Genomic DNA, 18,161 nt, shown 5'->3' with positions numbered 1-18,161 from the left:
TTTCAATGGTTCTCTCATATGTCCTTTTGAAGTTTAGAAAAAAAAATTAGATGTCATACATTTGATTCATCAGTGAAATTTGAAGATACATGGTGATATTTTATGGCTTATTTTCATTCGATGTAAATGTTTTTAATGTGATTAGATATAAAGGATAGTGAAATCAGCAGAAAAGATCATTGGGGGCTCTCTTCCCACCATGAAGGACATTTACAAAACCTGACGCAGGAGAAAGGCGATAAATATTGTGAAGGACTCCACACAACCATCAAGTAAACTCTTCTTCCTTCTGCCATCTGGTGGGAGGTACTGCAGCACTTGGGCCCATACATCCAGATTGGGCAACAGCTTTCTCCCCCAAGTCATCAGACACCTGAACTCCCAGAATATTTGGGGATTGGGAGTTAATGTATAATTAAGACAATGTATAAGTCTTAATATTTTAAATGTGTTGAACTTCTATTCTAATCTATACTTATATAAATATGCTCCATGGTCTTGGTGGAACCCTATCTCATCTTTACTGTGTGAGCATAGTAATGAATGACGAATAAAGGTCACTTGACTTCACTTGATGTACTAATTTTCCAGAAGAGATATTGTCTTGCCTTTGCTTTTTTGATTCATGGTATGAATCAAAAGTTACAAAATATATGGAACTGTCAGGATACTCTCTCTCTCTCTCTCTCTCTCTCTCTCTCTCTCTCTCTATATATATATATATATATATATATATATGTATATATATAAAAAGAAAATATATATATATAGTTGTCTTCTCTGTCTTCATCCAGTGCAGTGGAGGTGGGGGGGGGGGGGGGGTAACACCAAATTTAGAATGTTTCAAGTTTTATCTGGATATATACATATGTGATATTGTAATTTAAGTTCTGTTCCTTTTTTTTTCATTGTACTGTATTTATTATATAAAAAAAAATAAAATAAAAAAATGAAAAAGAAATAAGCTCAGAGGAGAAATAAACCACAGCAAATAATGAAAAATAGAAATACTCATCAGTTTGGAATGAATAGAACACCTAAGTGAAATAATTAAGGAATGGTGGAGAAAAATTTAGGACCCTGGGAGAACTTGTGTCTTAATCATATTTTGCATGTCCTTGAATAGATGTGCTCAAATAAAAGGGCAGCACAGTTGGCATAGCAGTTAAGGCAACACCTTTACAGCGGCAACGATCAAGACAGGACCAGGATGTAAAGGTTAAAACCTTGTATTTTTAATTCTTAGTTAATTTTGTGTCTGTCTCTTTAAGAGAACTATTGTTTGTAGTGTTCCCATAATGACTATGATGTAATATGTTGTAATATCTGCCCATGCTAAGTGCTTGTTCTTTTTATACAAGATGTGAAGGAAGTGTGATCCTATATGATTGTCCATTACATTGAAAAAAAACCTACTGACCCAAACACAGTGCCTATTCCCAGCATCATCCAGCTATGAGAACACACCTGCCTAGTTCAATTGATACCCATCCATTCAATGTCAGAAATAATCTGCAGTGACTTCTCTTCCCTCCAATATAGCATTTTTTCTGGAAGTCCCTAAGGTGTATCGTTGGATGCATGTTGTTTCTCATCCATCAACTGCAGCATTTAATATCACAGTCAATTTCCACATACATATTGTTGATTTTCAGCTTTTCCTCTTTGTTAACTCCATTAAATCACCACCAACAATGCAGAAAACAATAAAATCATTAATTTCAGTGATAAATGATTGGTCAGAGAATTCTTCTGTACATTTATTAAATAGTGCAGTGCATTCTTTGAGATAATTCCAAATGAGCATACAGGTATCTGAGTGAATATTTGTATTCGTCATTGTATATTCCAGTTTTCAGAGTGATACAAAACCCACAATCTTCTGATTTGAAGATATTCAAATCTTGGAAAGTTAAATTTTTTCTTTCTTATTCTATGGTATAAAGCAGTGGTTTTCAAACTGCCCCCCTCAACTTACCTTCCACCTTAAGCATTTCCTATGCCATAAGTGCTCTATGAATGGGAAGGGAAGATTGAGAACCACTGTTCTCGACCCAAATGTTACTGAAATATTTTGCTTGAGAAAATTGTCATTGACCCATTTCCTTTGGAGTGATGAAACCCTGCATATAACAAGTCAATTAGGTATGATCAAAGCAGTGTTTATGCAAACTTTTTATTTCTGCTCACATATCACCTTAAGCAATCCCTTACTAATCACAGAGCACTATGACATTGGGAATACTTAAAGTGGAATATGAGTATGGGGGCAGTTTAAAAAAAACCACTGATGTAAAGCATGAAAATATTTTGAAATAGAAATGTTAAATAAGCTAGTGAAAGATTAAGATATTGATATATTCATTCATTTTCAAATGAATGCACTCTTTATAATTGGCTGGGGGTTCCTGCAAGTTTTGAAACAAAATGCCATGGGAATAGGAAATTGTTAGATAAAGCTACAATGTTGTCCATCAATTTTACACATTCTTGTTGATGAATTCCTGATTGCAGTCCATTGGTCTGACTTTATAAAATGTCAATTGTTCATTGTGATTTAAGGGGATCCAATAACTTTCAGCAATATTATTTCATTAGTAAATATAAGTAAAAGAAAAACTTTCCCTCCATGCTGTCTGGGTGGATGTTTTGTTAATATATCTTATTTGTTTTTTACATTTTATTTTAGCTGTAATAACAACTAGCCATTGTCACATGCTTGAATGGAAAAGTAAATACATGTTTGCTCTCGATTTGTCAGACATTTAAATTTCATACAGATAGTACTAGAGGTCAGATCCAAGTCCAAGTCACTTGAACTCGGAGGTAAGGCCCAAGAGTCTGTTCCACCCAATTTACACCCAATTAACCTACACTTCGGTAATGTTTTGAATAGTTGGAGGAAACTGTAGCCTTTGGGGGAAAGCCCATGCAGATATGGGGAGAACGTACAAACTCCTTACAGACAGCATTGGATTTGAACCTTGGCCCCGATTGTTGGCGCTGAATAGGCTAACAGCCATGCCAACTCTGCCTCCCCAAGCATCTTGTTAACGAAAGAAAGGAAAATAAATTCCAAAATGCCTTTTAAACCCCTTACAGGGTATCCCAAATAGCTTTACAGCTGAAGGATTATTTTGAAAGGATTGCCACAATGTATTCAAGGAAATAGGAAAACCAATTGTGCGTAGGATACAACCAGGAGGTCAGTTTTATTGATATTCACCAGGCTAATGAATTGGAACAGAGATGGAAGGAAAGCAGGATGATTCTGTATGAATCATTTTTGAAAATGACTCATTTTGGACTGATTTGTCCATTTTAACTCTGAAATGGTCTGAATCTGTCTCCTGTACTCAGAGAGAAGAAAGAATATACTACATGGTGCTAATTCTAACTGTGAAGAACACAACATATAAAATCAATTTGCTTCACTAATCTGACATTTAAAATACCTTAGATCACAGTGGTTGGTTTAGATTATCATGTAACCCGGTACCTATTAATATGTTTGCCACTGAGGTCAATGCTCACATCTGAAGCAAACAGAGGCATATTTGTTTCTTAATATTTAAAAAAAAGGTTTTACTTTTGAATCCTGATGTGGTTAACTAAAAAGAAGCTGTTATCAGAAGTTTTTGTATATAGATTAGGAATTTTCTAATCCCGCTCCATCTCATACAGGTATAGATTTCCAACGTCATAAAATTTGCTATTGAATAATGTCATTAATATGCAATACTGAGATTCATCCTGATTGCCTCATTGAATGTATTCAACCAAATCAAGTTATTGCCAAGATGAGTCAGTGATGCTTGGGTGCAGATGACCACCTGTACAAATTTTGCTTGTATGGCTGTTTCTAAACCAAAAATAAGTATTTTTTTTTATTCTAGAGTTGTTCTCAGTATTCACCTTGTGGCCAGCTAAGTTATAGATTCATTCAGCATGGAACAGGTCCTTTAACCCAGCATCAAATACTCACCTATTTCATTCTCCTCATGTTCGCATCAACTCCTCCCCCCACCAACACACTAAGAGAAATTTTCAGTGCCTAATTAACCTACCAACCCACACTTCTTAGGGTTATTGGAAGAAAATGGACCACTTGGAGTAAACCTGTGCAATTATGGGGAGAATGTATAAACTCCATGCAGTCAGCTTTGGAAGTCAGTTTTGAACATAGGTTGCTGGAGTTGTTTGGCATTGGCTTTGCTACTTGTGTTGTTGTTCAAGTTCATGTTTATTATCATCCACGTGCTATTATTATAATAATTATGATTGCACAAGTATAACCCGACGAAACAGCGTTCTCATGTCCTCGGTGCAAAAACATGCAAACACTTGGAGGGTTTGTATGAGTAGTTCATTAGTCAATCATTACCTCATTGTCAGAAAATCACAAGCTCAAGCTCAAGAGACATGATCACTACAACTAGGCCAACAAGAAAGTCCCCAGCTGTACTTGGTAACATGATTACATTCAAATCATAATATGATAAATTCAAGAATCACAGCAGACGTATTCAAAATTCCTACCTGTGCTTTACAGAGTGCTGAGGGAGTGCAGATCTCTGTCACGAAATTTCATTTCAAATGTAATGTTAAATCAGGTTTATGGAATGAAATAGTAATTTTGAGAAAGAGGCAAATACTTTTCCTTTGCTTTATGAAGTATTAATTTATGTACACTTCTATAATTGATCCAAGTGTCCTGTTGTGATAATGCAATTGTCATAGAATCTACAAACTTACAAGTGGATTGGTGAAAAACAAAATGTTTGAAATATTTATGTGTGAATGGATAGACGTGGAAGGAATTATGTTATTCCATCCGAATAACAATTTTGCAAAAATTCTTAGAGCCCAGTTATCTTTTGTTCACAACTTAGTATCGCCTTCCATTATGAGGAACAAAAAATTCCATTATATGAACCACATAGATCTCCAGCACAAAATTAAAACTTTTGAAAAAAAGTCTGATTTCTATTACGTCTGGAAATTCTTCCTCCACCCTGTCATTTTTTCAGCTTTCTGAGAAATAGATTCATAAACTACACATTAATTTCTTGATACTGAATGCTTTAAAATATATATCTAATTCAATTTTTACTGCACTATTTTATTGTGATTAGTTCATAAGTAAATCCGTTTGGGTAATTTCAGCCTAATACATTAAATGAATATGGCAGTACATTATTCATCTCTTGGAATTAGCAACAGAATTTGGTGGTGATCTACACAAAAATAGGAGCCAATTGTTATATCTGGACAAACTAATCCAGACACTGAATAAATTGGCAATACATGTTAGTTCAGATCAAACATTGTCTGACTATTGTAGAAATGTAAGAAAAGAGCATTGAGAGAGAAAAAAAAACAGACTAATCAGCTTTAATTTTTATGATAATGAAAGAATATTCCACCAGAATTTAGAGCTCAGCAATGATCTGTGATATTTCTTGCCAAGTTTAATAAAAGTAAGTTTTAAAAAGTAACTTTGTAATGTTGCCGACAGCAGATGCCTGCTTGTAAATTGCCAACATGATAATGCAACTTTCACTATGTAAAACATGGCACAATATGCATGTCTTTGTGCCACCTTTTAATTAGACAATCTGGCCTGCATTAGGAAACACCTGCACATATCTATAACAAAATCTGATCAGCTGTTATTTGGGAACTTTAGTTTTGCTTCAGCTTTACAGATACTTTTGTAATTATTACTAGAGGCTTGCACCATTAAGAGTTAAAATGGATGGGAAATTTTGTTCTTGGTTGAATCTGCAATACTTGCATTTTGAATGAGTAACACACGCGCAGAATTACAAAACAGCGGATAGGTTTAAGGATAGATTTGGAAATTTCAGATTCATATTCCTTTAATATGATGCAATAGTATGGAATATGTAATATTACACATAACTGCCTTCTGCCTGCCATAAGGCAGACAAAGAGTCACCAGTAGTGCCGTGTGGTGCCCTTATAGAAAGATAGAAACAGAAGCAAAAGAAAGCCCCTTCAAAGTCACTGTGTGTCTGTGGATTCGCCTCTTGCACTCCAGCAGAATTTGATCCATCAGAAACCAAGCTCTAAGTCCAAACCTTTGATGTAATCAGGAAGCCTTCAGCACATGGAAGGCAATTTCTTTGAAAAGGTGAAGTGTCAAGAGTTTCTATAGAAAAAATAATGTGGAAATATGAATTGGGAGGCCTAGGGCTTCCTAATTTTAAGAATTATTATGAAGTAGCTCAAATGAGATTTCTCACCTCCCCCCCCCCCCCCCCCCCCCCACCAAAGGAGCAGAAAAACTGGCATGGGTTAAAAAAGAATTAGATAAAATAGAAATTAAAAAAAGAATTAGATAAGATGGGAGAGAGATTAGCAGAGGAATTTATGTACAAATGGGACTCAAAATTAATGATTGGTGTTAAAGAAAAACCATTGTTGAAATGTTTGATTACTGTTTAGAATAAGATAAATGATGAAATTGCAATGAAAGGAAGTAAAATCCCCCCCCCCAAGATGATTCTGAATCAAAACTATTTTGTACCTTTTTCAAAAGATAATCAATTTTTAAATACTTAGTTTCATCAAGGCATTACAAATAGTTAAGATTGTTATGAACAAGGCCAATTGATGTCATTTGAATGACTAAGGAATAAATATGGAATAACTAATAACACTTTTTTTTGTTATTTTCAACAGAGAGGATATTTGAGGGAAATGTTAGGTCCAGCGATGCTGTTACCTACTTGTAGTGAGGTGGAACCTCTTATTAGGAGGGAAATACTAAAAAAAATTACTTCTGCAACATATTACAAACAGGAACTACTAAATATGGAGTTCATAAATCGAGACAGGTGGGGGCTGGATTTGAATATTACAATTGATGAACAAAGATAGTTAGATCTCTGTCAAAGTTGTATAACAAATACTATTAATATAGGGTGTAATTAGTACAATATACTTTTTACATCAGCTATATTTCATATCACAAAAATTGAATAGAATAATATCAGATTTATCAGATCAATGTTTTAGGTGTGGTGAAGAAATAGGAACTTCCTTGGATTCAACTTGGTCATGTTCCAAGGTAAAGTCTTTTTTGGGTGGATTTAGGGAACTTTCAAGAACAAGTTACAGGTATTGTATTTCCACAAAGCCTAGATTTATTTCCATTAGGAAATATAAAAGGAACAAGACCTATCAATACGCCAAATGAAATTTGCTAAAATTGCATGAGCGATGGCAAGGAAGTGTATTGCAGTGACTTGGAAATCAGATACACACTTGGGTATGGGAAGATGGGATGCCAATATTCAAAGCTGTATCCCCTTGGAGAAAATTACAAACAATTTGAGAAATAAATATGGTTTTCATTTGCAAATTTGGAGCCCGTATATACCAATTTTAGGTCTAAGTATGTAGTGGTGTGCTTCCACCCTCTTGAGACCTGTGTCAATCTTCTTCTCCAAATTTATTACAAAAAATTTGTTGGGCCATGTGTGTTGGAAAGTGATCATCCTAGGAATCCATGTAGCTATTCTTTCTTGGGGTGGGGGAGGGGCTTTAGGGAGAGAAGGAATGAGATGGGTTTTAACTATCATAAAATGATTGAAAATCTCTTAAATTTTATTTGTTATTGTTTTATATAATTTTATTTAAAAACTTGTATGGAAAATGTTTAAACAAAATATTCAAAATTAAAAGGAAGCCTTCAGCACCTGATGTCCTTCAGGAGCTCTTCTTGCCCTCAGCACCCTCTCAAATCCCAGCTCTGCTACCTGGTCCCTCGTCCCCATGAGCCAGTCTCCAACAGCCTGCAGCACATGTGGGTGCCCAAATTGCAAGTCGCCCACAGGCTGTGTGGATTTCTTGGTTCCTTAGCCACTGAGCCCCTCACCGGTTCACTGCCGTAATCACTATCCTGGAGAGTCATCTCCCATTCTTTATCTTTGCAACGGTGCAGGGGGTTTGTTCTTCCTGTTTCTAGTGTCCTGTTCCGGTTCACAACTCCCCTGGAATTTGCAACCTCTCATGGCCATTGCTGAGCACAGGTGTCACCATCTTGGGCATAGACCTCCGTGTTGCAGGATTTTATTTACAAACTGCATCGGCTTCATGTTTAAGGCCTGTACAAAGCTATCGGCATTAGAACTGGACATTTGAACACTTCGGAGCAGCACTAGTCTCTGCACTCTGCACATGCCACTATTTTTTAAACATTTAATCTTCAGTGCAGTTAGTTTCACCTGACAATAAAAACATACAGGATCTGTAACTGGATTAATAATAAAACCAATGTTTTATCTTTGTAATTAGAGGATATTACAGAAAATGTAAGTGTAACTTTATATGTTCCACTGTTTAGCACTGTGGTGGAAACACAGTTGTCAGTTAGGTGTTTCCCACTGTGGAAAACTACTACTAATTGAATTCCTCAATTCAAATTCACTGCCTTAAAAATGTTTTGACTGATATTTCGCAGGTCATTGCTGTAAACAGTTAGAGGATAAAAATTCATCCATAGTTATGAAAGCCTGAGGGATGAAAGAGTTTGATGAGAACCATAGAACTATGGAACATTACAGCACCGAAACAGGCATTTCCACCCTTCCAGTCTTTGCTGAACTTTTTTTTTTCTGCTAAGTTCCAATGACCTGCAGCTAGTCCATTGTTGTGGTCGCATACTTACCTTCGTCGGGAGCGGTTCCGACCACCTCTGATGGCATAAGGGATGCAATTTGCGGGGGTTGTTGCGTGCATTTGCGGGTGTGTTAAACGTCAGTATACAGGTGATGAATCCCAGATGCAGGAGGAGGAGAATGGGAGTGTCAGGATCACCCGTGTGGCAGTCAGCTAATGAGAAAGTCAATGGAGTTTAGCTGGGCGGTCGGTGTTTGGGGAGTTGTCGAATGCAATGTTGTGTCTAGTGAATAATAAAAGAAAGTTGACTTCATGGAAAGAAACAATTGAGTGTATCCTTTATTTGTTGTAAGCTGTGCTAAACCAGTGTCATTACATCATAGCCCCCTACTCCGCTACTGTCCATGTACCTCTCCAAATCTTCTTAAATGTTAAAATTGAGCCTGCATTCACCACCTGCTGGCAGCTCATTCCACACTCCAAGTACTCTCTCTCTCTCTCTGTGAATAAGTTCCCTCTAATATTCTCCCTAAACTTTTCCCCTTTCACCCTTAAACTGTGTCCTTTGGTTTGTATCTCAACTAATCTTAATGGAAAAAGCCTACCTACATTTACTCTGTCTGCCCCCTCATAATGTTAAATACCCTCTCATTCTTCTATGCGTCAGGGAAAAATGTCTGATCATGTTTAATCTTTTCCTGTCTGAAGTCCAGGCAACATCCTGGTAAATCTTTGCTGCACTCTTTCAATCCTATTGATATCTTTCCTGTGACGAAAACTGCTCACAATACTCCAAATGTGGCCTCACCAATGTCTTATACAACTTTAACATAACATCCTAACTCCTGTACTCAATACTTTGATTTATGAAGGTCAATGTGACAAAGGCTCATTTTATGACCCTATCTACCAGGGAACTATGAATCTGTATTTCCAGATCCCTCTGTTCTACCACACTCCTCAGTGCTCTTCTATTCACCGTGTTTGTCCTTCCAAAATGCAGCACCTCATATTTGTCTGCATTAAATTCCATCTGCAATTTTTCAGCCCATTGTTTCAGCTGGTCCAAACTTGCTGATCCAATTTACCAGATCATTGATGTGGATGACAAACATCAATGGTCCCAGCACCAATTGCTGAGGCACACCATTAATTATAGGCCTCTAGTACGAGAAGCAATCATCCACCACCACTCTCTGGCTTGATAGGTGTTGAATTTGCGGAGTAATCTTTAGCATTCTCCTGCCTTTTGTTTTAGCACCCCATCACTTTTTTTTAACTGAAGCTTATCAGAAGCTTGAGTAACTGGTCTTCACTTTCGCCTGGGTATATCACTGCATTCTGCACTCAATAAACAAATGCCCAGACTTCAGGTTACTTTCCATCTGTACCAACTCAGCAGTCCAGCTGTAATGCTCTTTTCCTTACAAAACATTGTTTTATTCTTTATTCCACTTCTTTGTATAGGGACATTTTGAAAGGAGACATGTTCTCCGCATCTGATTGTTGAACTTGAGTCAAATGATGACGTCATTCATTCCCTTGGCAATGCTAACTTTCCCAAGATGCTGCCGGTTAGTTCTCAGCAGTCCATCCCACACAATCTGCAGCTTGAGACTAATGTTGTTCCCTTGGTCCCAGGTCAAATGAAGTGTCACCAACATGAAAAGTCAACACTATTTCTTGTTCCACAGTTTCAGCCTGCCATGCTGCATGCTGACTCCATTGAGCTCTTCCAGAGACTTATGTACCACTGAATCTTTCATGCCCATTTTCATCACAAAGCACAGATCAACGTCTTTGTCAGATTTGTTGTCTTCACCCAGACTTGTTGTCTTCACCCAGACTTGATCTGAACCCCAGCCCCATCGAGTCCATCCACCTGCTTACATCACAATGGGCAGCAGTCTGGTGATTGGCTGCACGAATGGGGAGAAGAGATGTTACAGTTCCCCTCCCCCATCATTTTGCTTGCAAATTGGTCCAGAAGCCGCCTGCTGGATCCTTGGATGGACAGGACAAGCCCCAGCACAAATTGGAGTGGTGGGGGCAGGTATTATACAAATTAGCTGCCGGGGTGAGCATCAGCCGAGGGCCATGCGCATCTCCCACTCAGTTGCTATCTTGTCTTCCCCCCAAAACAAGTTGAATTAAAGATGGAGCCAGAGGTAAAAACTCATTTAATTCTACTTCTGCGGAACTCCTACACCTTTTCATGGAGCCCCTGGGATCTGCAGAACTCCATTTAGGAAATGCTGCTCTATATATAGAGTTAGGAAACTTTCATGAACACATTTGACAAACTCCAAGCCATCTAGTCCTTTTATGATGAGGAGCCCAGTCAATAATTGGAAAGTTAAAATCTCCTGGTATCATAATAACCTTATGTTTCCTGCAGCTGTCTTCTATCTCTCTACAGATTTGCTCCTTCAGTCTTGAGATCACAGCTCTAGAGGTCCCATCCTTCAATTAGCACCTAACTCCACGAAATTTCTTTGCTATACCTTATCACCCTTCCTACCCATGTCATTGGTCTCTACGTAAGCTGCAATATCTGGCTGCTCACCCTCCTTCCTGACTATGCCGTGAACTCGATCTGAGATATCTTGGACCCTGGCTCCAGGCAGGCAACATACCATCTGAGAATCTCAATCCCTTCCATAGAAACACTTATCTATCCTCTATGGATTCCCCTATCACTACAGCACAACTCTTCTCCTCCCTTCCCTTCTTAGCCACCAGACCTAACTCCATGCCAGAGACCTGATCTCAGTGCTTGTTTCTGGTAGGTCTCACCCCCCCCCCCCCCCCAACAGTGCGGGGGATTTGTTCTTCCCATTTCTGGTGTCCTGTTCTGGTTCGCAGCTCCCTCAGAATTTGCCACCTCTCATGGCCATTGCCAGGTGTACTTGTTATTGAGGGGAATGGACACAGGAGTGCCCTGAACTGACTGCCTGCTCCCTTTCCCTCTCCTGACTTTCAGATGTGATGGTGTCCCTATAGGTCCTGTCTATCATCCTGTCAAAATCCCAAATGATCCAGAGTTCATTCAATTCCATCTCCAATTCCTTAATTTAGTTTATAAGGAGCTGCAGCTGGATGCATTTCTCACAGATGAAGTTGTCGAGAATTCTGCTGGCTTCCCTGACTACCCACATTATCCATGACCAGAGAAAAAGAAAATAAGATAAATAAAAGTGCACTTATCTGCTGATCTTTTGTTCCTCAAATAGGATGGCCCTTACTTACCTCAACTCCAGCACCCCCACCTCAGTCTCTTCTCGCTGAAGCCTCTTCAGCCACTCTGAATCAGACCACTCCAACAATGACCGATACCTTGATGAGCTGCAATTAAGTTTCATCAAAGACAATAGAATTAAGTTTCAAAGTGTGGTGCAATGCCCGATTGTAATGCTATTCCATGTTTTGTCTGTCAGATCAAAGAGGAGTTTGTTTTCTAAGTTCAGGTATCTGACCACATCATTCATTACCAGTATAAAACTGATCAGATAGGTTCCCAATGAGAACAATGCAGCAAAAGGGAAAGGATTTGCAAAATAATTGTATGAGTAATTCTCAAGATAAGACAAATGGTTATAAAAAAATATAAGAAACTGCAGGTTGGAATTTGGAGCAAAATATGGTGCTGGAGTGTCTCTCTGGGGCAGGCAATGTCTATGGAGGGAAGTGGAGAGTTCCAATTTTGGGTTGAGAACCTTCCTCAAAATAAGATCACCAATTACATAATTAAAATTACATTAGGTTGGTCATTTTTTCCCCCACTTATGAGAAGTGAATTATTTCTGGCAAGCACAGAATTTATAGCCCATCTCTCCAACCCTGAGTAGGAGAGATCTTCTTGAGATGGTACAATCATTCTGATGAAGTTCATCCCACAGTATTGGCAAGGGGAAGCTTTCAGGATTTTGGCCCAGCCACATGGAAGGAACAGCAATGAATTTCTAAGTTTGGATGGTGCACATAAAAAAAAAGTTACCAAAGGCAATACTCACATGAGCTCATCTTCTCTCTGATAGCTTTTGGTAAGTTTGGAAAGTGTTGTTGATAAGCCTTTTGGTGCCCCATACAGCAGCCACAGTGGGTAAAGAGTTGAAAGGAGTGAATGTCCGGACTATTTTCGTACAATTGAGCCCACATTTTAAAGCACTTTGGAAAGGGAATCAAATGTTGGATGGACAAGAAGACACCACGATATGAATTCAGTGCTGGCCGATGGTTTTGCCATCAGCAGTACATCAGCACCTGATCTAAATGGAATGTGTCCGTGAATCAGTGGGCCATGTGGTGGTGAAATGCTTTAGAACAGACTGGATATTAAGCCAGAGAGAGACAGATGGTGGAAGACTGGTTGAGAGATCCACTTGATATTTTTAATGCAATTGAACAGATTTGAGTTGAGAATCAGGATGATTCATAGGATGTACTGTATATTCAATTAAGTTTATCAGTCATTTGCAATTATAAATTTGAGCTATTTGAATATATCACACTGAAAATAATTATGGCTCGATTTGTCTAAGTAGGTTTCCAATTGAACTCAGTCTTCTTGATTTTAAAGCTCACTCCTAATAGTCCCTAATATTAGATTAAAACAAATGTTTTTTTTTCAGATCCACACATCATGTTAAGACTGTAGTGTGTGCCCTACCCGAAGTGTGTAGTAAGAACGATGGACACCACAGCTGAGTCAAGGTCTAAGACTGATCTATTGCTCTGCCAGCTCTGTTTATATTCACTCCCTCCCTCTGATGACAGGAGTGATATAATCACAGTGCTGACCTACAGCTGTCCAGCATTCCCACCGTTGCCCGCTGTTGCCTGCCATGTGGGAGGTCACGCAGAATGACAGACGTTGGTCCCCGTGGGGCCCTCATGATCGCTGCATTTGCTGGCCATTTTGTGGGATAGATCATGATTCGGTTCGCGGGCTGCTACATGACCTCCTCCAGCCCCCCCAGAAACACCAATCAGAGTATCCATTTGCCACTTTGGGTAGCCTACCTCTGCATCATGGGGCCTGAGTCTCAACTGGCTGGCTAATGTCCACATGGTTCAGTTTCAAGCAGTCGAGGGTGAAGATTTCCTCCTTGCCGGAAATGTCCAATACAACACCTTGATCCATTATGCCTGACAACTCTGTACAACCCTTTGTATGGCTGTTGGAGGGGTGTCCAGTGCACTCCCCTTCGCATAAAGATATATTCACAGGTGTGCAAGTATTTAGGGATGAAAGGTTTGGACTAGCCATGCAGCAGGGGCTGTTTCAGTGCCACCGAGGGGCTTTCTGGATCCTTGGCAGCAGCCAAGAACTCCCAGGATTATTAAGGTAGACCATTTCTGCAGCGGAGGCATTAAAGCCCTCTTTCAGCGCGGGTCGTATCCCCAGAAGAACCCAAGGCAGTTCATCCGCCCAGTTTGGCCCCTTGAGCCAAGCCATCAGGGTTGCTTTTTAAATGTTTGTGGAACTGCTCCACCAACCCGTTGGCCTGCAGATGATATGCCATGGTATAGTGGAGTTGGCTTCTCAACAGTTTGGCTAGCGTTACCCAGAGCCCCGAGATAAACTGCGTTCCCCTGTCAGAGGTGAGATTTCCGGGACTCCGAACCTGGACATCCACGTGTTGATTAGTGTCCTGGCACAGATCTCTGTGGTCATTTTGGCCATTGGGACTACATATGGCCATCTCGTGGAGCGGTCAACCGTGGTGAGGAGGTATCTCACCCACAGGAAACGGTTAGTGCCCCACAATTTTGACGTGGATATGGCTGAACCTATGCTGCTCTGGCTTAAAAGTCTGGGGAGGTGCTTTAGCTTGTGAGTTTGCACCTGGCAGAGAGTTCATGTCTTGGCACACTGGTCGATGTGCTTGTGGATCCTGTGCCAGACGAACCTGCTAGCCACCATCTTTACCATGGTTCTGATGGCCAGATGAGCCAAGTTGTGCACCACATCGAAAACCTGCCATCTCTATGCTGCTTGCATGATGTGATGGGGTTTGCCAGTGGAGACGTCACAGAGAAGTGGGATTTACCAGTGGAGACTTTGCAGAGGAGCGTCTGGACAACATAGAATCTTTCCAATTTTAATTTCCTAGCAGCTGCTACTTTATCATTTGGAGGTATGATCTCAATCTGAAGGGATGGAAGGCTGGTGGAGGAGGGGTATATATTAGCAATGTGGGTGGAATGACAGTTTGTGTGTGTGTGTGTGTGTGTGTGTGTGTGCGTGTGTATGTGTAGATGTGAAAATCGTAGATCTGTAGCTTTTCCTGAGAAATTTTGTGAAGCCATGGCTTGTTAGAGCTCCAACCCATTTTGTCTGTGTCAGTTTCTCATAGAAGTTGCTTTGCAAATGTTTTCATTTGTTCCCAATTTCACTTGAAATCCTGCCTATTGGGAGTTGGATTAGAAATTTTTGCAAGCGGATAACTCTGGAAGTCATTTGTCCATGTGATTAGGTCATTAATGAATGTAATGTTCACTTACTAAGGACTATTTTAAAATAGAGCCAGATATTTTTTATACTCCTGGAAAAACAAGGACTAAACAAACACAATAATTTAACATGTAGAAAACTTGTTAATCCATGCTGCTGAAGACCCAACTGCGCTGGGTGGGTCACATCTCCAGAATGGAGGACGATCGCCTTCCCAAGATTGTGTTATATGGCGAGCTCTCCACTACCGAGACAGAGGTGCATCAAAGAAGAGGTACAAGGACTGCTTAAAGAAATCTCTTAGTGTCTGCCACATTGACCACCGCCAGTGGGCTGATATCGCCTCCAACCGTGCATCTTGGCGCCTCACAGTTCGGCGGGCAGCAACCTCCTTTGAAGAAGACCGCAGAGCCCACCTCACTGACAAAAGATAAAGGAGGAAAACCCAACACCCAATCCCAACCAACCAATTTTCCCTTGCAACCGCTGCAACCGTGCCTGCCTGTCCCACATCAGACTTGTCAGTCACCAACGAGCCTGCAGCAGACGTGGACATACCCCTCCATAAATCTTTGTCCGCGAAGCCAAGCCAAAGAAGAAGAAGAATAAAACTGGGGAAGTGTGAGTGGCAATGCCTTTTTGATCTGACTTTGGTATTGCGGGAAAGTCAGAAGAGGGGAAAATGTCTTGTTGGAGAGGTGAATGCTGGTGTTTTGAATCATTTAAAAAGGCTGCGGAAGGTAAAGGGTTAAGCAAAGTGTTGATTTGTGGGAGTGAATAATTGTGTAATTAAGATAATTGACGGGGACAAATAAAGGGAGGGGAAGCTGAAGGAGCAGCCCAGTATATTAGTGGCACAGTGTAGCTTTGGTAAGCAGAGGTTAAGGAAGAGCTTGCTCCCAGAGAGAGAAGACTGGTAAGTTTCTTTAATAAGTTTAATTAATGGAGGTGTTAGTTAGGACAGTTCAGTGCTCCTGTTGCAGGATGTGGGAAGTCAGGGACAACATGTTTGTTCTTGATGACTACACCTGCAAAAGGTGCATCCAGGAGCAGTTCCTGACAACATGAGAGGGATCTGGAGTTGGATGAACTGCAGATCATCAGGGAGGCAGAGGCAGTGATAGACAGGAGCTTCAAGGAGGCAATCAGATCTGAAAGTCAGGAGACAAGTAACTACATAACTGTAGGGAGAGGGAAAGGGAAGAGTTACTCAGAGCAGAGCACTCCTGTGGCCGTTCCCCACAAGTGTACTGTTTTAGATGCTATTGGTGGAGATGACATACCTGGGACAAGTTGAGGTAGTCACTTTTCTGGTGCAGAGGCTGGCCCACTGAGTCAGAAAGGAATGGGGGGGGGAGGAGAAAACAAGAGGAGAGCAATGGTGATTGGGGCCTTTTTCGTTAGACAAGTGGATAGGAGGTTCTATGAATGAGATCAAAGCCACCAGAAGGTATGTTCCATTGCAAGTGCCAGGGTCAGGTGTGTCTCTGATTGAGTTCCTAGCATTCTGGAAGGGAAAGGTGAGCAGCTGGATGTCATGGTCCATGTGGGGACCAATGACAAAGATAGAAGTAGGGATAAGGCACTGAAGAGGGAACATAGGGAGTTAGGAAATGTTAAAAAGCAAGACCTCTGGGGTGGTAATCTCAGTTGTTGCCTGTACCAATGCTCCAGGGAGGGTAGAAATAGGAAGCTGTGGCAGATGAATGTGTGGCTGAATAGTTGGTGCTGGGGCAAGGGTTCAAATTTGTGGATAATTGGGACCTCTTCTGGAGCAGGACTGACCTATTCAAAAGGGCAGGCTGCACCTGAATTGGAGGTGGTCGAATATCCTGGCAGGCAGAGCTATTGGGGAGGGTGTTGAAGTGGGGGGGGGCTCTTAGCAAGGGTGGCGGCAGTACAGAGTGTGGGGGTGTGGGGAGGGTAGTGACGCCAGTGCAGCACTGAGGCAACCAAGACCAACTCTCGAGAGAAAGCCTTGTTTCTGTTTATTTTGTTCACTACTGCCACCATGAGTCTGGCCTTCCAGAGATTGTGACACCAGAAAATTACTGCTCTGGCTTCTTTATTTAACTTTGCAACAGAGTGAATAATAACAAAATTGAAGGTTTGTACTGCCCCCTTGGATCTTTCCACTGCCCCCAGAGGGCAGCAGGCCCACTGTGGGAATCACCGAGTCAGAGAGGTTGGAATGTGTCTATTTCAATGGTAGGAGTATTAGGAATAAAGGGGATGAACTTTGAGTATGGATCATAGGTAGAACAATTGTGTTGTGGCTGTTTATGAAACTTGGCTGGAGGAGGGCAAGATTGGCTGATGCACATACCTGGATTAAGGTCTTTTTTTAAAGAAAAGAATAGGATGGGAGGTAGAAAAGGTGGGGGGGGGAGTAGCATTTCTGGTCAGGGATAGTATCACTCCTATAGAAAGGGAGGAAGCTACAGACAGAGTGTCCAGAGTTGGAATGGACTCAGAAATAGGAAGGGAGCCATCACTGTATTGAGAATAGTCTATAGGCCCCCAAATAGCCCTCAGGACACTGAGGAGCAGACAAACATTAAGATTTTGGAACAGTGTGGGAAATACAGGGTTGTAGTTATGGGTGATTTCAACTTCCCTAATATTGACTGACACTTACTGCAAGAGGGATGGATGGGGCTGAATTTGTCAGGGGTATACAAGAAGGATTTGTGGCATGGTATGTGGACCAGCTGACTAGAAGAGAAGCCATACTGGGTTTGGTTCTAGGGATGCCCCTCACAATGGGGCAGCATTTTGGTGAGAGTGGTCACAACTCCCTTAGCTTCAGCAGAGCTATGTGAAATGAAGCCCTAATTATAAAGGGATGAGGCAGAAACTAGCAAGAATAAATTGGAAAGATGTTTAAGGGTGAAAGCACAGAAGTAATGTGGAGGAAGTTTAGGGACATTTGTGCAGGGTTCGTCATGGGTTCTTCTCAATGGGTCAAGGAAGAGATGGTAAGAAAAGCTAACTGTGGCTGATGAAACAGGTCAGGCAATTTCAAGAAGAAAGAAGCATTCATAAGATACAGGAA

At 40.6% G+C, this 18,161-nt stretch overlaps 1 long non-coding RNA gene across 3 annotated transcripts in view; it reads left to right on the top strand.

Moving 5' to 3' along the window:
- The first annotated feature begins 10,517 nt into the window (after nt 1-10,517).
- Nucleotides 10,518-18,161, top strand: part of LOC138739107 (uncharacterized) — a 90,298-nt gene continuing 82,654 nt past the window's right edge. For 2 of the 3 annotated variants that reach the window (XR_011342006.1, XR_011342005.1), the window contains exon 1: nt 10,518-10,817. This is a non-coding gene — a long non-coding RNA (uncharacterized lncRNA). The remainder of the gene's footprint in view (nt 10,818-18,161) is intronic. The other variant, XR_011342004.1, reaches the window with a different exon arrangement.

Source organism: Narcine bancroftii, chromosome 7 (assembly GCF_036971445.1).
Source record: "Narcine bancroftii isolate sNarBan1 chromosome 7, sNarBan1.hap1, whole genome shotgun sequence".
NCBI lineage: Eukaryota > Metazoa > Chordata > Chondrichthyes > Torpediniformes > Narcinidae > Narcine > Narcine bancroftii.
This window is presented reverse-complemented; position numbering and strand designations above follow the sequence as displayed.